This window comes from Lissotriton helveticus, chromosome 8 (assembly GCF_964261635.1).
Source record: "Lissotriton helveticus chromosome 8, aLisHel1.1, whole genome shotgun sequence".
In the NCBI taxonomy this organism is placed as follows: domain Eukaryota; kingdom Metazoa; phylum Chordata; class Amphibia; order Caudata; family Salamandridae; genus Lissotriton; species Lissotriton helveticus.
The window spans coordinates 155,712,522-155,729,607 of record NC_136069.1 but is presented as its reverse complement, the minus strand read 5'-3'; the positions used below and the strand labels follow the sequence as shown (position 1 = coordinate 155,729,607).

The following is a 17,086-nucleotide window of genomic DNA, read 5'->3' as shown; positions in this document are numbered from 1 at the left end:
AAACGAAAGATAAGATAGGTCAGAGCGAAGGAAGCCTGCATCACTTACAAAGCTTGTTTGACATTGTCACCCTAAGGACAACATTTTCTAAGGTGGTCTATAGAGTAGTTGTAGTTCTAGGAATGCTATACTTGAGCTGCTGTGGCACTGGACAGAGAGGGAGCCTTTCTTCAATGCATCAGTTTTTGCTCAGAGCCATGCTGGGGTGCTGTTTCCCCTTGCCTAGCAGTCCCTATTCTGTCCCCCATGGATTAGGTCTCATCTCTCAACCTGTGTTCCTCCACGACATCCCACAATTTTCAATCCCACTAGAGGACTTTGGGCTGGTCTTACTGATGCCTTTCTTCAGACTGGCTACCACCCACTTCTGTACCACAAAGTAGCTGCTGAGGGAGTTGGTGATCTGGCACTCAAGTTCTCAGCACTGCTAGGCAGAGGTGATGCAAGCCCTCTAAGGGGTTCACAGGACCTTCACTTTTGGTGCTCTGAGCCACAACATGAGATGAAGGGCCAGATGGCTGGGACTGACCTCCTACTGACATAGAAGTGTGTAGTGAAGAAGGCCCACTCATGAAGGTTGTATTTCAAGATGATTTATTACATGAAGATAACAGGTTGCAAGGTACAGGACATCTTGTAGATATGTGGTAGATCAGAGCCCCACCAGGAGCTGCCTGTCAGGTGCTCAGCCCACGACCAACTCTCGCTCTCTGCCTCCCTCAGTCCCAACATTCCGAGGCATCATCAGACTCCAACATTCTAATGAGTCAGAGCACAGGCACTGGCAGAGTAGGGCTGGTAAAACACCTTACATTATAATATGCAGGATACTACATATCCCCTTTTGTTCCAACAGAAGCATTAAACCACTACGTGAATAACAACTAGCGAGAGAGAACCAAGGAAGAGATAACAAGGAAGAATAGCATAGGAACAGAAACAACGACAAGGAGAGGTGTAAGCAAAGCAACGTGAAGAGACAGGTGGAAGAATATGAGGAGGAGGAAGAGAAGAGTAATGCGGAAACCAATAGAGATAACACAGACTCACGGACATAGAAAAGATGAGGAAAAAACGAGTAATTAGAAAATGGAAACATCATGGGGCAGAAGAACTCACACGCACCAAGGACAGACCCCCGAACGCACCCACTGGCCAGGCAGGCAAGAAGGGAAGAAAGAACAAGGCACAACGGAGTATGGACACCAGCCTCCACACAGACACAGGAAAGCAAGGTAACAGATTTCCTCCAGAACAGGGAAGAAAAGAATCAAAGAAGGAACAAAAGAAGGCTGGAGAGACAACAAGAAGTGTAGATCCAGAGACCAGGGATGACAAAGAGAATGACACCACGAGGGAAGCTTGATGAATAGGAAAACAGAGAAGAGGCAAAGTAGATACATACAGGATGACTACAACATCTCTCCGTTTCCAATAACAGAATAAATACAATGTAAATGTAGCATTGCGTTATTCAAAACAGCAAAATTACAAAATGTAAATAGACAATATCAGTCATAAGGACTAAAACCCATGACCGTCCTCTACTCCTATGTAAGAGTGTGAGGAGCATGGTAAATGGGACTGAAACCCATGTGATGCCCTATGTAGGGTGACCATGTAAATGTAAATTGGAATGTAATCCATAAGATACCCTGTGTGAGGGTGAAAAATTTAAATGGGACTGGGACCCATAATACGCCCTGTGTGAGGGTAAAAATGTATATGTAAATGGGACTGTAACCCATGAGACACCCAGTGAGAGGGTAAAAATGTAAATGGGACTCTAACCCATAAGACACCCTGTGTGAGGGTGAAAAATGTAAATGGGACTGTGACCCATACTTCGCCCTGTGTTCGCCCTGTGTGAGGGTAAAAATGTATAATGTAAATGGGACTGTAACCCATAACACGGTTCCCTATGTGAGGACACTCGTGAAAAAGTAGATGGGACTGTGACACTATCTACGGTGCCCTTGTAAGGCTAAAAGTCGTGTGTTACCTATGTAGGCAAATTTATATGGGCAAATGGGGCTAGAACCCATTCCCATCCCTGTGTAGGGTAAAAATAATGTGAACAGGCACATATATGTGGGCAAACGGGGGAACACCCATTCCCACCCCTATGTAGGGAAATAACTTTTGACATAAATAAAGATGCAAATAATGCATAGTAAGTTTTCTTATTTTTGTTGGAGCTAATGGGGTTAGAACCCATAGCTATCATCTTTCAATGTAAAAAATTGTGCCATCATATTTCACTAAACAATTTTTAAACTTTTTTTTTTTTTTGTAAATAGGTGTTTGTGTGTGTCACCATCGTCCTGTGATACTAACTGGAATGTCACAGGCATTATACAATTTAACCGTGTGTTAAACATCTTTTTCTTTGCTCCTTGAATGTGCCAGAATAAGAACAGCACTCTTAGAAAAGTCCCCATGTTCAATAGTTAATTGCGCAAAATTAAACAGCTCACCAAAGCTCCTAAAGTGTCTCTGCAACTGAAATGAAGCATGAATACAACGATGAGTTCCACAGTGATCTGCCAAAGTCCACTGCATGTAAAGATGATGCCACAGTAGAAGATAAATCATTGCTCGATCAGTAGCTTGAAGAGCGAAAGGACTTAGGCTCTTATTTCATTCCGGCAAAAGCTGACAATGCCATTCCTCAAAAAAGGTTAAAATGTGCTCCAGGTCTCAAGGTGAAAGATTTTTCAAAGATGAAAATGGCGCACGCACTGCACGTAGCTCCGGATGGCTCCTGGCACGTTCCTGCGCTCAAGTTGTGCCTTAGGAGCATGGATGACGTCACAGAGGCTTACTCGGAGATGAAGAGATCTGCGCAGCTCTTCTGAGAGAGGTGAGATGCGCGCGAAATTAAAACAAACGTTTTATGACAGTTAAACTGTCACAGAGCAGGCTGCAAAGAATGATTGAGGTTAAAGAAAAACTGTTACGAAATTCACCTCAGAATGTTTATTTCTCGGAGGCAATGTCAGGAAAAATGTAAAGAGTGCAATGAAGGCATGTGTGAAAAAGACAGGTAGATACTTGTAGAGGAGTTAAACAGTCATAAAAGGTGTACCTGTGAGGGAAGGCAAGTCAAGGTCAGCACGATGAAAAATGGACATAACATGAAGTTGTAGGCAGTCCATCACAGCGAATGGGAAGCACAAAGTCAACCTCAAATGTTGTCCCTAACAGTATTCAACAGAGATGCGTTTACAGGCACAAGTTGAGGCCAGCACGATGGATGAGGTGAAAAAAAAATAATAATAATCTTTTAAATGTAGATGTAGCCACCACAGCACTCCAATGTGCACAGGATCACACCATGCAGGAATAAGGTGCAGAGAATCACACAGCGTAATAAATTGAAAAGGCAAATAGTTCAGTAGCCACGCCACCTTTTATCACTTTTGGTAATCAAAATGAAAGAAAAAGGTGTCTGTAATTTGTAAAAATGCGCATGGTAGTGTAGCAGACTGATATGGTAAAGCCAGAGTACATGAAGAGTAGAGATGATAAGCACAGCACGCCTGGGCTAGGGCTAGCCGGTGGTGAGGCCACTGGTGGGGCTAAAAGGCGTAGTATTTTGTGCTTACTTGTTTCTTGTTGTCTTCTTTTTCTTTTCTTTGTACTTCTTGTTTCTTCCATGTAGTTGTCTTCATTGTACTGTGTAGAAAACACTTTTTTCTTCTTAGCAGTTTTTACCTTCTTGTGGATACCTCCTCTTCTGTAAATTGTGGTTCTTTCCACTGTAGTTTCTTTATTTGCGCCATCTCCAGGTCCACCTGTGTTCGCCAGGTACCTTAGATCCGCTTGTAGCTGTAGGTTTGTCACCTCGTCGCCAAAATATGTAGTGAAGAAGGCCCACTCATGAAGGTTGTATTTCAAGATGATTTATTACATGAAGATAACAGGTTGCAAGGTACAGGACATCTTGTAGATATGTGGTAGATCAGAGCCCCACCAGGAGCTGCCTGTCAGGTGCTCAGCCCACGACCAACTCTCACTCTCTGCCTCCCTCAGTCCCAACATTCCGAGGCATCATCAGACTCCAACATTCTAATGAGTCAGAGCACAGGCACTGGCAGAGTAGGGCTGGTAAAACACCTTACATTATAATATGCAGGATACTACAAAGTGGTACCTGCAAAGGGCCGTAGTTGCCACTCGGATCTCGGATGGCAATCTCAAAGGGTACAGTCCTCAAACCACACTGAATTGTAAGCAAAGTTCCCTCATCTAAGATGGCAGTTGCCTGTCAACATATTGATGTGTCTGTCATTTTAGATAAGGAATTACCCATAGTATTGAATTGAGTTCAGGGAAATAGAGTTCAGGGTATGAGGTATTTCAGTCATCACTGCTGTAGTAATTGTTCATATTATCCCCTCTTTATTGCCACCAGAAGCCAATAAAGTGTTCTGTATTCTATTCCCAAATATGAAACACAATACAGCAGAGCAGTGGATGAAGGGGGGTGAACCAAACATTACCAAAAAAAAGGCAGACCAAAAATAGTCAAAACTCCCAGGTGCAGTGTTACACCATCACTAAACAGTTCAGTGTTTACTGCAAAAGCTTAATAGGGCTCACCCAAAGCCTCTCACTGTGTGTGTTTTCTCAATCACATGAACTTGAGTAACAACTAATACCACCTCTAGCTAGACCTTAAAAAATATTGGCATTTTCCAAGACGAATGGTGCCATAAATGGCACCAAGAACCCTAGATGCATGGTAATGTCTAGAAGGAGAGTGGTACTAATAGAGATGGGCATGGTTTTCAGCACATCAGCCTTTCTGTAAAACCCACACCTTAGGGTTCCATTCATCCCTGTAATATCATATGCAACACACTAATGCACTTGGGCTTGCCCTCCTCCTGCACCACCAATTAACTCAACAGATGAGGTAAGACGCTGATATCTTAAAGCACAGCATAAAACAAGTAATAACGTACACTGGTGAACGGGAAAATATATTTCTTCTTTTAATACAAACTATACAGTTATTTTATTTTCCACCCATACCAATAAGTACATTTAATGACTCCATGAAGTTGAACATCCGGGCTCCATAAAATAGTAACAATGTTTTAGGCACTTTTAACAGTAACAAAAATAGCCGCTGCATGCATTATATTACTACATTTTAGTAGAAAGTTAAGGGTTTTCTATTCTTAGGAGTATTCTATTAAAGACAGCCAGAAGGCGTGCCATCAAAGTATCCATTGCAAACACAACAGTGATGGACAGAATGTGGATCAATGTCACACATTCACCCCAGTCCAAAGATCTGGGCCCAAATCCATCGTTTTTCCACTCCACACCACCCTGGGTTAGACAATGGCGATATGCAAATCAGCGCTGACCCTGTGCCCCATGGGAACAGTCCAGTCCGAACTACAAAAGCCATGTCCTTCCAGAACGGAAACAAGCATCCGAGGACCGGCCCGGTTTCGAGGTAACACCTCTCATCAGCCCGGCTAGCTTGATTCCAGTGGTGTGGAGTGCCTGGGACTCACGTCTGAGCATCCCCAGTACACTTAGAGCGGTAATTGCAAACACAACAGTGATGGACAGAATGTGGATCAATGTCACACATTCACCCCAGTCCAAAGATCTGGGCCCAAATCCATCGTTTTTCCACTCCACACCACCCTGGGTTAGACAATGGCGATATGCAAATCAGCGCTGACCCTGTGCCCCATGGGAACAGTCCAGTCCGAACTACAAAAGCCATGTCCTTCCCAGAACGGAAACAAGCATCCGAGGACCGGCCCGGTTTCGAGGTAACACCTCTCATCAGCCCGGCTAGCTTGATTCCAGTGGTGTGGAGTGCCTGGGACTCACGTCTGAGCATCCCCAGTACACTTAGAGCGGTAATTGCAAACACAACAGTGATGGACAGAATGTGGATCAATGTCACACATTCACCCCAGTCCAAAGATCTGGGCCCAAATCCATCGTTTTTCCACTCCACACCACCCTGGGTTAGACAATGGCGATATGCAAATCAGCGCTGACCCTGTGCCCCATGGGAACAGTCCAGTCCGAACTACAAAAGCCATGTCCTTCCCAGAACGGAAACAAGCATCCGAGGACCGGCCCGGTTTCGAGGTAACACCTCTCATCAGCCCGGCTAGCTTGATTCCAGTGGTGTGGAGTGCCTGGGACTCACGTCTGAGCATCCCCAGTACACTTAGAGCGGTAATTGCAAACACAACAGTGATGGACAGAATGTGGATCAATGTCACACATTCACCCCAGTCCAAAGATCTGGGCCCAAATCCATCGTTTTTCCACTCCACACCACCCTGGGTTAGACAATGGCGATATGCAAATCAGCGCTGACCCTGTGCCCCATGGGAACAGTCCAGTCCGAACTACAAAAGCCATGTCCTTCCCAGAACGGAAACAAGCATCCGAGGACCGGCCCGGTTTCGAGGTAACACCTCTCATCAGCCCGGCTAGCTTGATTCCAGTGGTGTGGAGTGCCTGGGACTCACGTCTGAGCATCCCCAGTACACTTAGAGCGGTAATTGCAAACACAACAGTGATGGACAGAATGTGGATCAATGTCACACATTCACCCCAGTTCAAAGATCTGGGCCCAAATCCATCGTTTTTCCACTCCACACCACCCTGGGTTAGACAATGGCGATATGCAAATCAGCGCTGACCCTGTGCCCCATGGGAACAGTCCAGTCCGAACTACAAAAGCCATGTCCTTCCCAGAACGGAAACAAGCATCCGAGGACCGGCCCGGTTTCGAGGTAACACCTCTCATCAGCCCGGCTAGCTTGATTCCAGTGGTGTGGAGTGCCTGGGACTCACGTCTGAGCATCCCCAGTACACTTAGAGCGGTAATTGCAAACACAACAGTGATGGACAGAATGTGGATCAATGTCACACATTCACCCCAGTCCAAAGATCTGGGCCCAAATCCATCGTTTTTCCACTCCACACCACCCTGGGTTAGACAATGGCGATATGCAAATCAGCGCTGACCCTGTGCCCCATGGGAACAGTCCAGTCCGAACTACAAAAGCCATGTCCTTCCCAGAACGGAAACAAGCATCCGAGGACCGGCCCGGTTTCGAGGTAACACCTCTCATCAGCCCGGCTAGCTTGATTCCAGTGGTGTGGAGTGCCTGGGACTCACGTCTGAGCATCCCCAGTACACTTAGAGCGGTAATTGCAAACACAACAGTGATGGACAGAATGTGGATCAATGTCACACATTCACCCCAGTCCAAAGATCTGGGCCCAAATCCATCGTTTTTCCACTCCACACCACCCTGGGTTAGACAATGGCGATATGCAAATCAGCGCTGACCCTGTGCCCCATGGGAACAGTCCAGTCCGAACTACAAAAGCCATGTCCTTCCCAGAACGGAAACAAGCATCCGAGGACCGGCCCGGTTTCGAGGTAACACCTCTCATCAGCCCGGCTAGCTTGATTCCAGTGGTGTGGAGTGCCTGGGACTCACGTCTGAGCATCCCCAGTACACTTAGAGCGGTAATTGCAAACACAACAGTGATGGACAGAATGTGGATCAATGTCACACATTCACCCCAGTCCAAAGATCTGGGCCCAAATCCATCGTTTTTCCACTCCACACCACCCTGGGTTAGACAATGGCGATATGCAAATCAGCGCTGACCCTGTGCCCCATGGGAACAGTCCAGTCCGAACTACAAAAGCCATGTCCTTCCCAGAACGGAAACAAGCATCCGAGGACCGGCCCGGTTTCGAGGTAACACCTCTCATCAGCCCGGCTAGCTTGATTCCAGTGGTGTGGAGTGCCTGGGACTCACGTCTGAGCATCCCCAGTACACTTAGAGCGGTAATTGCAAACACAACAGTGATGGACAGAATGTGGATCAATGTCACACATTCACCCCAGTCCAAAGATCTGGGCCCAAATCCATCGTTTTTCCACTCCACACCACCCTGGGTTAGACAATGGCGATATGCAAATCAGCGCTGACCCTGTGCCCCATGGGAACAGTCCAGTCCGAACTACAAAAGCCATGTCCTTCCCAGAACGGAAACAAGCATCCGAGGACCGGCCCATGACATACTCATTAAGGCTATAATGGCAAGAAACACAAACCCATTGATCACAGATTAAAAAGATGTGTCACCCTGCATGACATCTGCATTCACAAGGTTTGCTATCTGTAAAAATACCCATTTTGTCAAGTACTGTGCGCTGCATAATTCACTGAACACTGATTTTAGTGTGATTTACGCCTAACAGGACAGTGTATCTATCAAGAAACTGAAGTTAAAAAAAATCAAATCTACATGAAATACAATACAAAACAATTATATCACATAAAGTTCTAAAATTACTAAACGATTGTTAAAATATTTAAAAATATAGGCTTTAGCATACTTTTAAAACTCGATAAGACAGCAAGTAACCAAATTTGTGCATGAGCGAGGATACAATTCAAGTTCGCAGATTCGAGACGTCAAAACACTCATAACGCGTTCACTCAAAGCCAGAAGAACAAGCAGTTGCAATACAAATAGGTCTTGCATTTACATGAGTTTAAGCTATTGGCATTGTAAATGACAATGCCTTTTATTTATGTTTTAAAAAATAAAACAAAAATGAAAGGAACGGTAATTTGCAATGTCAATAGCTCAAACTCTCGTAAATGCGAGACCTATTGCATTGCAAATGCTTCCTGTAGCATGCTAGCTTGCTAGGGTGGCCTGATCTTATAAATGGCCATATGTCTGACAGTGTTATGACTGCATCGCACTTACCGGGGAATAGTCCTAGTAGATGGATGGGTGGGATGGAGAAGCAATGACCAAAAAGTAAGGTGCAAGATTCAGCTGGGAAGTTTTGTTTGAAAGGCGAACCTTAACCCTTACATCACAGCTGTTAACAGCCCCCCGAACCCAAGCAGACCATTCACAATTACTCACATTGTAGCAAACGGCGCACTGCTTGTTCAGATTACAGCTAGAGCGGACGATTTAGACGCTTGGTACCAGGTTAGAGTCTGGTGGTTGGCTCCGGCAAATCACTAAATCTCCCCTTGCCTCAAGTGTCCGTCTGTAAGGCAATCAGTGGACCTGTAAAGCGCTTTGATTCCAGTGGGTCGATTTCGCACTATACAAAACTGCCCAAAATAATAATGAATACAAAATTGTTAAGAGTGATTCCACAACTCCCAGAATGCAACATTTCTGGTGGCTATTATACCTTTAGAGAACCCCAATTGGGGCAGAGGGAAGGTTATCCACAGCGCTGTATTTAGTGGAGTAGGACGCATGTTCTAACGGTGACTGGTGTGTAACACAAGCATTGCACTGGTAGGAGTCCCATTAGCGTGGTGTGTTCTTCTGGCCTCACTGGAGGATGGGCAGTGCAGGCCCCTTGCCCCGTTACCTGCAGAACACCTTCATGTTGTACCGCCTCAGCACCTCCTCCTCGTAGTTGAGCAGCTTCAGCTTGTCCAGCAGATCCTCCATTAGTACAAACATGTGGTAGGCGGCCCTGGGCCATGCTCTTCCTCCTCCACCCGTTGGCCTTTATCCTCCAGGGTGCCAGCTGCCCCGGCAGTGCTCCGTTACCACCCTCGCCAGCCCAAAGCAACAGAGGAGGGTCACATAACTGCAAGCCGAGCCCTGCGCATGTGTACAGTCTTAGTCCTTTCCGGATTTTCACTGTTTCTTCCAATCAGTAGCACCCGTGGGGGTGAGGTGAGGGAGGGGTGCAGGCTTTGATTGGCCCAAGTTAATCCCTCTCCCACTGGGTAAAGCTCGAGCAGACAGCAGCCTGAGAATCGCACTGTCATTTGTTGGAATGGTAGAAGCTGTAATAGCTGTGCCTCGGCTGCAAAGAAATCAGTGAACCTGGTGCCTGTAAAAACAAGCACTGGCAGAGCTAATAGGTTTTGGCTTGCAAAAACTATTAGCTTACTCTATTATCTAGTTTGGTGGGTGTCACTCAGGAGAGAGGTTAGTAGAAAAGACGAGTGCCAGAGACTGCGAGGGAAGACAAGCATTTGCAATGCAATTGAACTCGCATTTACACGAGACTTATTGCATTGCAAACGAGAGTGCGGACAGACACGAACGGGGAGGAGGGGATGAGGCAGGCGAGCGAGAAGGCATGAACAGGGGTGGAGAAGGGGAACAGGTGAGAAGGCATCGGACTGCGGGAGGGGGTGCATGGGAAGAAAGTAATCTGTGGAGAAAAGGGGTCAGTAGAAGGACACAAATGACGACATAGCCGTCATAAGGAGGGACTAACAAGCCTACAACCAATCAGAAGGCAGCATTTAAGACACGAGCCAATGAAAATGATGGGCGGAGCTTCCACAAAGCTTCCATGCTATACTGAATACTGCATGCCTCGCACAGCGAGCAGTGCATGCGCGCAGCAATGCTAGGCAAGACCTAAAAAGGAAAACAAAAACTTTAAAAAGAGCCCGCCTTGTACTCCTCTTTGCCCAGAATTGAGAGAGGCACCTCTACTTTACACCATCTTGTAAAAGTGGGCTCAGCATATATGGTGTCTACAAGATCTGACGCAAGTAAACTAAAGTTAATCTCCTTTATTACATTCTTTATTACATTCTAGCTTATATTAGATCATCTTGAAGCCTGCAACATGCAAAAGGCAAATAAATACATCCAAACAGTGTAAAATAATACAGAAACCTGGATGCGAAACCTTGATGCAATTATCCTATCATAGGTTTTCTAGCCCCGGATGGCTGCTTTCATAAAGTCCAAATGAGATGGCAAATTTCAAGCAAGCCTAGAAATTGTAGGTGGAGCAAGGCTACTCTACACTGCTTGAACCTTAATTTATGTGGAAAGGGGGCCAAATATTGCTTATGTAGTAGACTGTGCAAATTACAGAAAAACATAAAGTGCAAAAGTAATGGTGCAGATTGATCATCTTAGGGGCAAGAAGATACTATATTTCCATCTGGGTCTAAAAACCTTTCAAAACACAAGGACCAGTGTATCGAGTGGAGTAAATGTACTTGTTTACACTGACTCACGTAAAACTTAAACTGATCTCTCGGAGGAATGTCCCTCCAACTCTACACTATGAGATTGACGCTGAACTATAAGGAACAAAAAAATAGAGTCAATCTTTAAGAAATAACATATATGCATGGAGTAGTGTCCAGTTTCATTCAACAGCAATACTACAGAAACCACTTAATAAGAGTTAGATGGCACTCACAAATGACTCTGATTCACTTTTTGCCAAACTGAGCATAGAAGTGTATCATCGGTAGCAGACTGACCTGTACAGGTGGGGAAATGCCAGTCTAGGAGTGAAAGTTCCAGTTCGAGTTTGTCAATGACCTGGCTGTTAAGTGGAGAACAATAAATACTGGCTGGTATCAATGGAAAGAAAGAGACATGGGGTTATTAAAAGTTTAGCAGGGAGGGTACCCTTTGAAGCAAATTGTCGGGTTACCTGCTCTATTTAGAATTAAGTGAAAGGTCAGGTTTCCTCCAGCGATGCCCGCGGGCTCCACTGGTGGAAACCTTAGACCGATGACCCACCAAAAAAAGTGGGCCAAGTACCTCAGACTATCCCCTCTATGTATTGCAGACGTTCTGATTTACTTTTTTCCTGTTGGGGACCACTAGGAAAATCCTGGTGGCTCTGACATAAAAATATAACAATTATTACCAGACCCTGGGGAAAAAACTCCTAATAGTATTTTTTTTCTGCAAAAGAAAAATGTTTGCTGTACGGCTGTATGAAACATGGGAGTTACTTAGTAAACCTATGGTGCATGATTCACAAACATAAACATACACTCATGTGTAATTTTTCGGTTGTTTGCTATTCACAAAAGTATGTTAGAAGTAGTATCTTTAAGATTGTGCAGTCAGAGCACATAGAAAGATATGTGTAGACTGTAGTTTAAAGATACTATAAGTGAAATACCTTTGTGAATAGCAAACAATTGTAAATGTACAAAAAAATGTACGTTTGCCTTTGTGAATCAGGCCCTTCAATGCCTGCTTAGGAACCATTGTGTCAATGTCTTGTAGATCTGCACCAGGAAAGTGGAGATTTCTGGATATGGTGTGCAGTCATTCACCAAGTGCCTCGTAACTCCCAGAGACACTGACTAAGAGGGTTGTGTCCAGAAATAGATTTTTAGATTCTGTGGCAGCGAATATTATCACTGCTAAACAGTGCTAAAGTGCATGTAGTCACTCCTTTAAACAAGATTATACTCAGTTAACATATTACACTTACTTGCAAGACCATAATAATTTGGCACTACATATGACCAGGGCCTGTAAATTACATGCTACTAGTGAGCCTGCATCACTGATTGTGTCACCAAGCCTGTGAGTGCTGTTTTAAAACTGCCATTTCGACCTGGCAAGACAAACCTCTTGCCAGGCCCAAACCTTCCTTTTTAAATACTTATAATTCGCCCAAGGGTAGGCCCTAGACAGCCCAGATGGCAGGGTGCAGTATATCTAAAAAATTGGACATGTACCTTTAGGTTTTAATTATCCTGGTGGTGAAAAACTCTTACATCTGTTTTTCTTTCCTGCAAGGCCTACCTCTCACATAGGATAGCATTGGAGTTGCCTTATTACATTTATTAAGCTGAAATATCTAAATAGGAGCTTTACACTGGCTCAAGGGTTTTGAGTAACTCAGGAAGTATGGCGCTCAGCTGTACGGACGCAAATGTGGATTTGAAAATGATTTCAATACAGTGCCAAAACAGGAAAGGGGAAAAAACCTTAAACCCCTAGATTAGATGTAGGAGGCCCTACACCAAGTTATTGTGATGCAAAGACCTGGGCACATGTAATTTGAGGTGTCATTCACAGTGAGGTAATGTTGATATACACATCTGAATAGTTCATTTTGTAGTTCATGATTTATTCAACAAGAGCAAATGACAACCAGTCAACACGTGTTTCGTCGCTTATGGAAATAATCCTGCGACTTCCTCAGGGCTGAATAAAAAGGTTGAAAGTCATGTAATTGCTCTGCCAGTGATAATTCTAACCCGGCTGGGTAGAGTTTCAATCAGTAAAAAGAGCGTGAAAATGTATTTACGAACAGTTTAGTCGAAGCAGATTGTATCAATAGATGCGGGTAAATGGTCAAAATGCAAGAGGCCACGAGTGTTCGAAACCGAACAAGAGTCCTCGTGGTATGAAAACCTCCAGCGGGTGCGCTGTGAAGTCTAGTGCCCCCTTCTGTACCAAACACTTCGAGTGCAGACTCAAGCCAAAGTTAACCAACAACTAATTTTCCTACAATTTTGTTTTACCTTTATTGATTAAATTACAACATCTTTATAAAACCTCACCATTTTAACTAAAGCCCTGCAAGCCCTTTAACATAAAACCTGATTCCATTCTGCTTTTATTGACTCTGTGCTACCACAGGACCAATAAAAGCAGGGTAGGAGGGGGATATGTCTTGTCTTCCTTTCTACTCCCCTGTGATAATAACAAGAGCATATTGTTTAAGATGAGCACTGGATGCTCAACTCTTGCCTCTCCTACTGCCAGGAGGAGAAGGCTGTCTGAGTTAGGACTAAGCAGATATGTGAACGCCCCAGCCTACTTTTGTTGGAATTCTCCTTGCCACCCTCCCCATGGCAACACTTTTTCTCCACGTGTTATTCTTCCTTCTTCCCACGTAACCACTCAGCACCATATTTCTATCACCTTCCGATGGCAACCCTTATCCTTCCTCTGTTGCCCCTGTGACGCTGTGCCATTCCTCCTCCTGCCCCTCATGCCACAGCATCCATTTACCTGTCTATTGGCAACTCTTTTTATGCTCCTTTTCTTCTGTGCCACTTGTCCTCCTATCTCCTTTCCCCACAAAACACACATTTTTCTTCCTCATTTTCTCAACTTAGCACTTGATTTCAGAAACTCCCACTCCACTCGATCTAAATATTTTTGTGCCTCACGGATCATTATTAGCTGTGTGAAGTATGTGTTATGTGCATTTGTAAAGTGCACTATCACCCGCAAGGGTATCCTGGTGCCCGAGCAGGTGTGTGTGCCTAGCCCTGTCTATGGAATGTTGGTTAATTGAAAAGCCAGATCGTCAGCTTCTTGCAGAATTCAAAAAGAGAGGAGGAGGCTTTAATGTTGAGTGGGAGGTCATTCCACACTTTAAGAGTGATATAAGAGAACGCTCACCCTTCTGATCTGGTTCTGTGTATGAGTGAAATGTGTCTGAGTAGGAGTCCTGTGGAGCAGAAATGTTGGGGTTGTTGGTGGAGGGAGATGCAACTGTTCAGGTATGAGGGGGGCCTAAGTTGTGTACTGCCTTGAATGTATGTGGGAGGAGTGTGAATTGAGCATATTCATATATCGGGAACCAGTGTAATTCCCTGTGGTGCTGGAGTTCGCTGTTACTTTAGTCTGTCTTACTTTTCTTCATCCTGCCACCTTAACTAAATATGAGGAGGTTGAAGGAGAATACTGTAACAGCTTCCTGAGGCACTGTGTATTTAACATTGTGAGTTGAGTTTTCAAAGTGGCGCAAGGAAGAGCACTGCTTTTAAAATTGAAATCTGTACTCTCTCTGGCACTGGCATCACTGTTGAAAGCTCTCTGCTGCTGCAAGGTGGGTACTTGTTTGCTGGCTGTGCACATGCATCTAGCTATACTATATCAAGCACATTTAGTGCCTGTAGCAAAAATATTGAAAATTATGCTTGTTTGAGTTAATGTTTCCTTTGTTTGGAGGCTGCAATATTTGGCGACCTAGTTCTCATTATCCTGGGGGTCTAATGGTTGTGTTATGCTCCAAACCCAGGCAATTGACTGGCAAACTTGGTTAACATTGCGACCGTAGACCCTGTCCTCAGATAGGGCGCCCCCCCACCCCCAGCCGCCACACGGTCCTCCTGTGACGCTGACCCCCGCTAGCTGCTGTGTTTGACCGCCTTGCTCTTGCCTGTGCCTGTTTTCACTTGTGAGTTCTCCGCTGTCTCTGTTGCCTCCTTTATTGTTTATTTTGTTCACCTGTTTCCTCGCTGTGTTGCCTCCTTTATTGTTCATTTTGTTCACCTGTTGCCTTGTTATGTTCTTTAATTACCACTGCTGTGCCCTTTCGTGCCCTCTCCCCCTTTCCCCCCGTTTTGCCTTCTGTCTCCCTTTCCCGACGCTGCATCCCTGCGGCCCCCTCCCCCGCTGTCCCATTTGCCGCCCACTCCCACCTCCCAACTGCTCCTCCCTCCCGTAGCCCCTCATATGGAGGCCGCGCAGCGGAAGGCAAGCCCGTCTGCGCTGCCTGCGCCTGGACTGCGCCCAGTGCCAGGACCCCTGTCCCCCGCCGGAACCAGGGTACCCGACTGAGATACGACACCGCCGCCCTCAACGCACTTGGTACAAAAGTGGGTGGTGATGGACGGAGCATCAGAACCAATCAAACACTCACACCCAGTCAAAAGATCTGGGTTTGATCCATCACCGTTCTTTAGCCCACTCTGCCACCCCAGTTCAGACATGGCTATATGCAAATCAGTCTGACCCTGTGCCTCATGGGAACAGTCCAGCCCGAACTGCCAAGCCATGCCTTCCCTGGACCGGAAACAAGCTTCCGAGGACCGGTTTCTGGCATTCCAGCCGTCTTCAGCCCGGCTTGCTTGAATCCAGTGGCAAAGTGAGCAAGGGACTCACGTCTGAGCATACCCTGCCACACTTATGGTGGCCAAAAGCGGTACAAAAGGGGGTGGTGATGAACGGAGCATCAGAACCAATCAAACACTCACACCCAGTCAAAAGATCTGGGTTTGATCCATCACCGTTCTTTAGCGCACTCTGCCACCCCAGTTCAGACATGGCTATATGCAAATCAGTCTGACCCTGTGCCTCATGGGAACAGTCCAGCCCGAACTGCCAAGCCATGCCTTCCCTGGACCGGAAACAAGCTTCCGAGTACCGGTTTCTGGCATTCCAGCCGTCTTCATCCCGGCTTGCTTGAATCCAGTCGCAAAGTGAGCAAGGGACTTACGTCTGAGCATACCCTGCCACACTTATGGCAGCCAAAAGCGGTACACAAGGGGGTGGTGATGGACGGAGCATCAGAACCAATCAAACACTCACACCCAGTCAAAAGATCTGGGTTTGATCCATCACCGTTCTTTAGCCCACTCTGCCACCCCAGTTCAGACATGGCTATATGCAAATCAGTCTGACCCTGTGCCTCATGGGAACAGCCCAGCCCGAACTGCCAAGCCATGCCTTCCCTGGACCGGAAACAAGCTTCCGAGTACCGGTTTCTGGCATTCCAGCTGTCTTCAGCCCGGCTTGCTTGAATCCAGTCTCAAAGTGAGCAAGGGACTCACGTCTGAGCATACCCTGCCACACTTATGGCGGCCAAAAGCGGTACAAAAGGGGGTGGTGATGGACGGAGCATCAGAACCAATCAAACACTCACACCCAGTCAAAAGATCTGGGTTTGATCCATCACCGTTCTTTAGCCCACTCTGCCACCCCAGTTCAGACATAGCTATATGCAAATCAGTCTGACCCTGTGCCTCATGAGAACAGTCCAGCCGGAACTGCCAAGCCATGCCTTCCCTGGACCGGAAACAAGCTTCCGAGGACCGATTTCTGGCATTCCAGCCGTCTTCAGCCCGGCTTGCTTGAATCCAGTGGCAAAGTGAGCAAGAGACTCACGTCTGAGCATACCCTGCCACAGTAATGGCAGCCAAAAGCGGTTCAAAAGGGGGTGGTGATGGACGGAGCATCAGAACCAATCAAACACTCACACCCAGTTAAAAGATCTGGGTTTGATCCATCACCATTCTTTAGCCCACTCTGCCACCCCAGTTCAGACATGGCTATATGCAAATCAGTGTGACCCTGTGCCTCATGGGAACAGTCCAGCCCGAACTGCCAAGCCATGCCTTCCCTGGACCGGAAACAAACTTCCGAGGACCGGTTTCTGGCATTCCAGCCGTCTACAGCCCAGCTTGCTAGAATCCAGTGGCAAAGTGAGCAAGGGACTCACGTCTGAGCATACCCTGCCACACTTATGGCGGCCAAAAGCGGCATAAAAGGGGG

General features: G+C 46.1%; 1 long non-coding RNA gene across 2 annotated transcripts in view; it reads right to left on the bottom strand.

The window, feature by feature from the left end:
• LOC144771521 (uncharacterized) overlaps positions 1 to 2,629 on the bottom strand; it is a 133,191-nt gene extending 130,562 nt beyond the window's left edge. For both annotated transcript variants that reach the window (XR_013599323.1, XR_013599322.1), the window contains exon 1: positions 2,478 to 2,629. This is a non-coding gene — a long non-coding RNA (uncharacterized LOC144771521). The remainder of the gene's footprint in view (positions 1 to 2,477) is intronic.
• Positions 2,630 to 17,086: the final 14,457 nt, after the last annotated feature.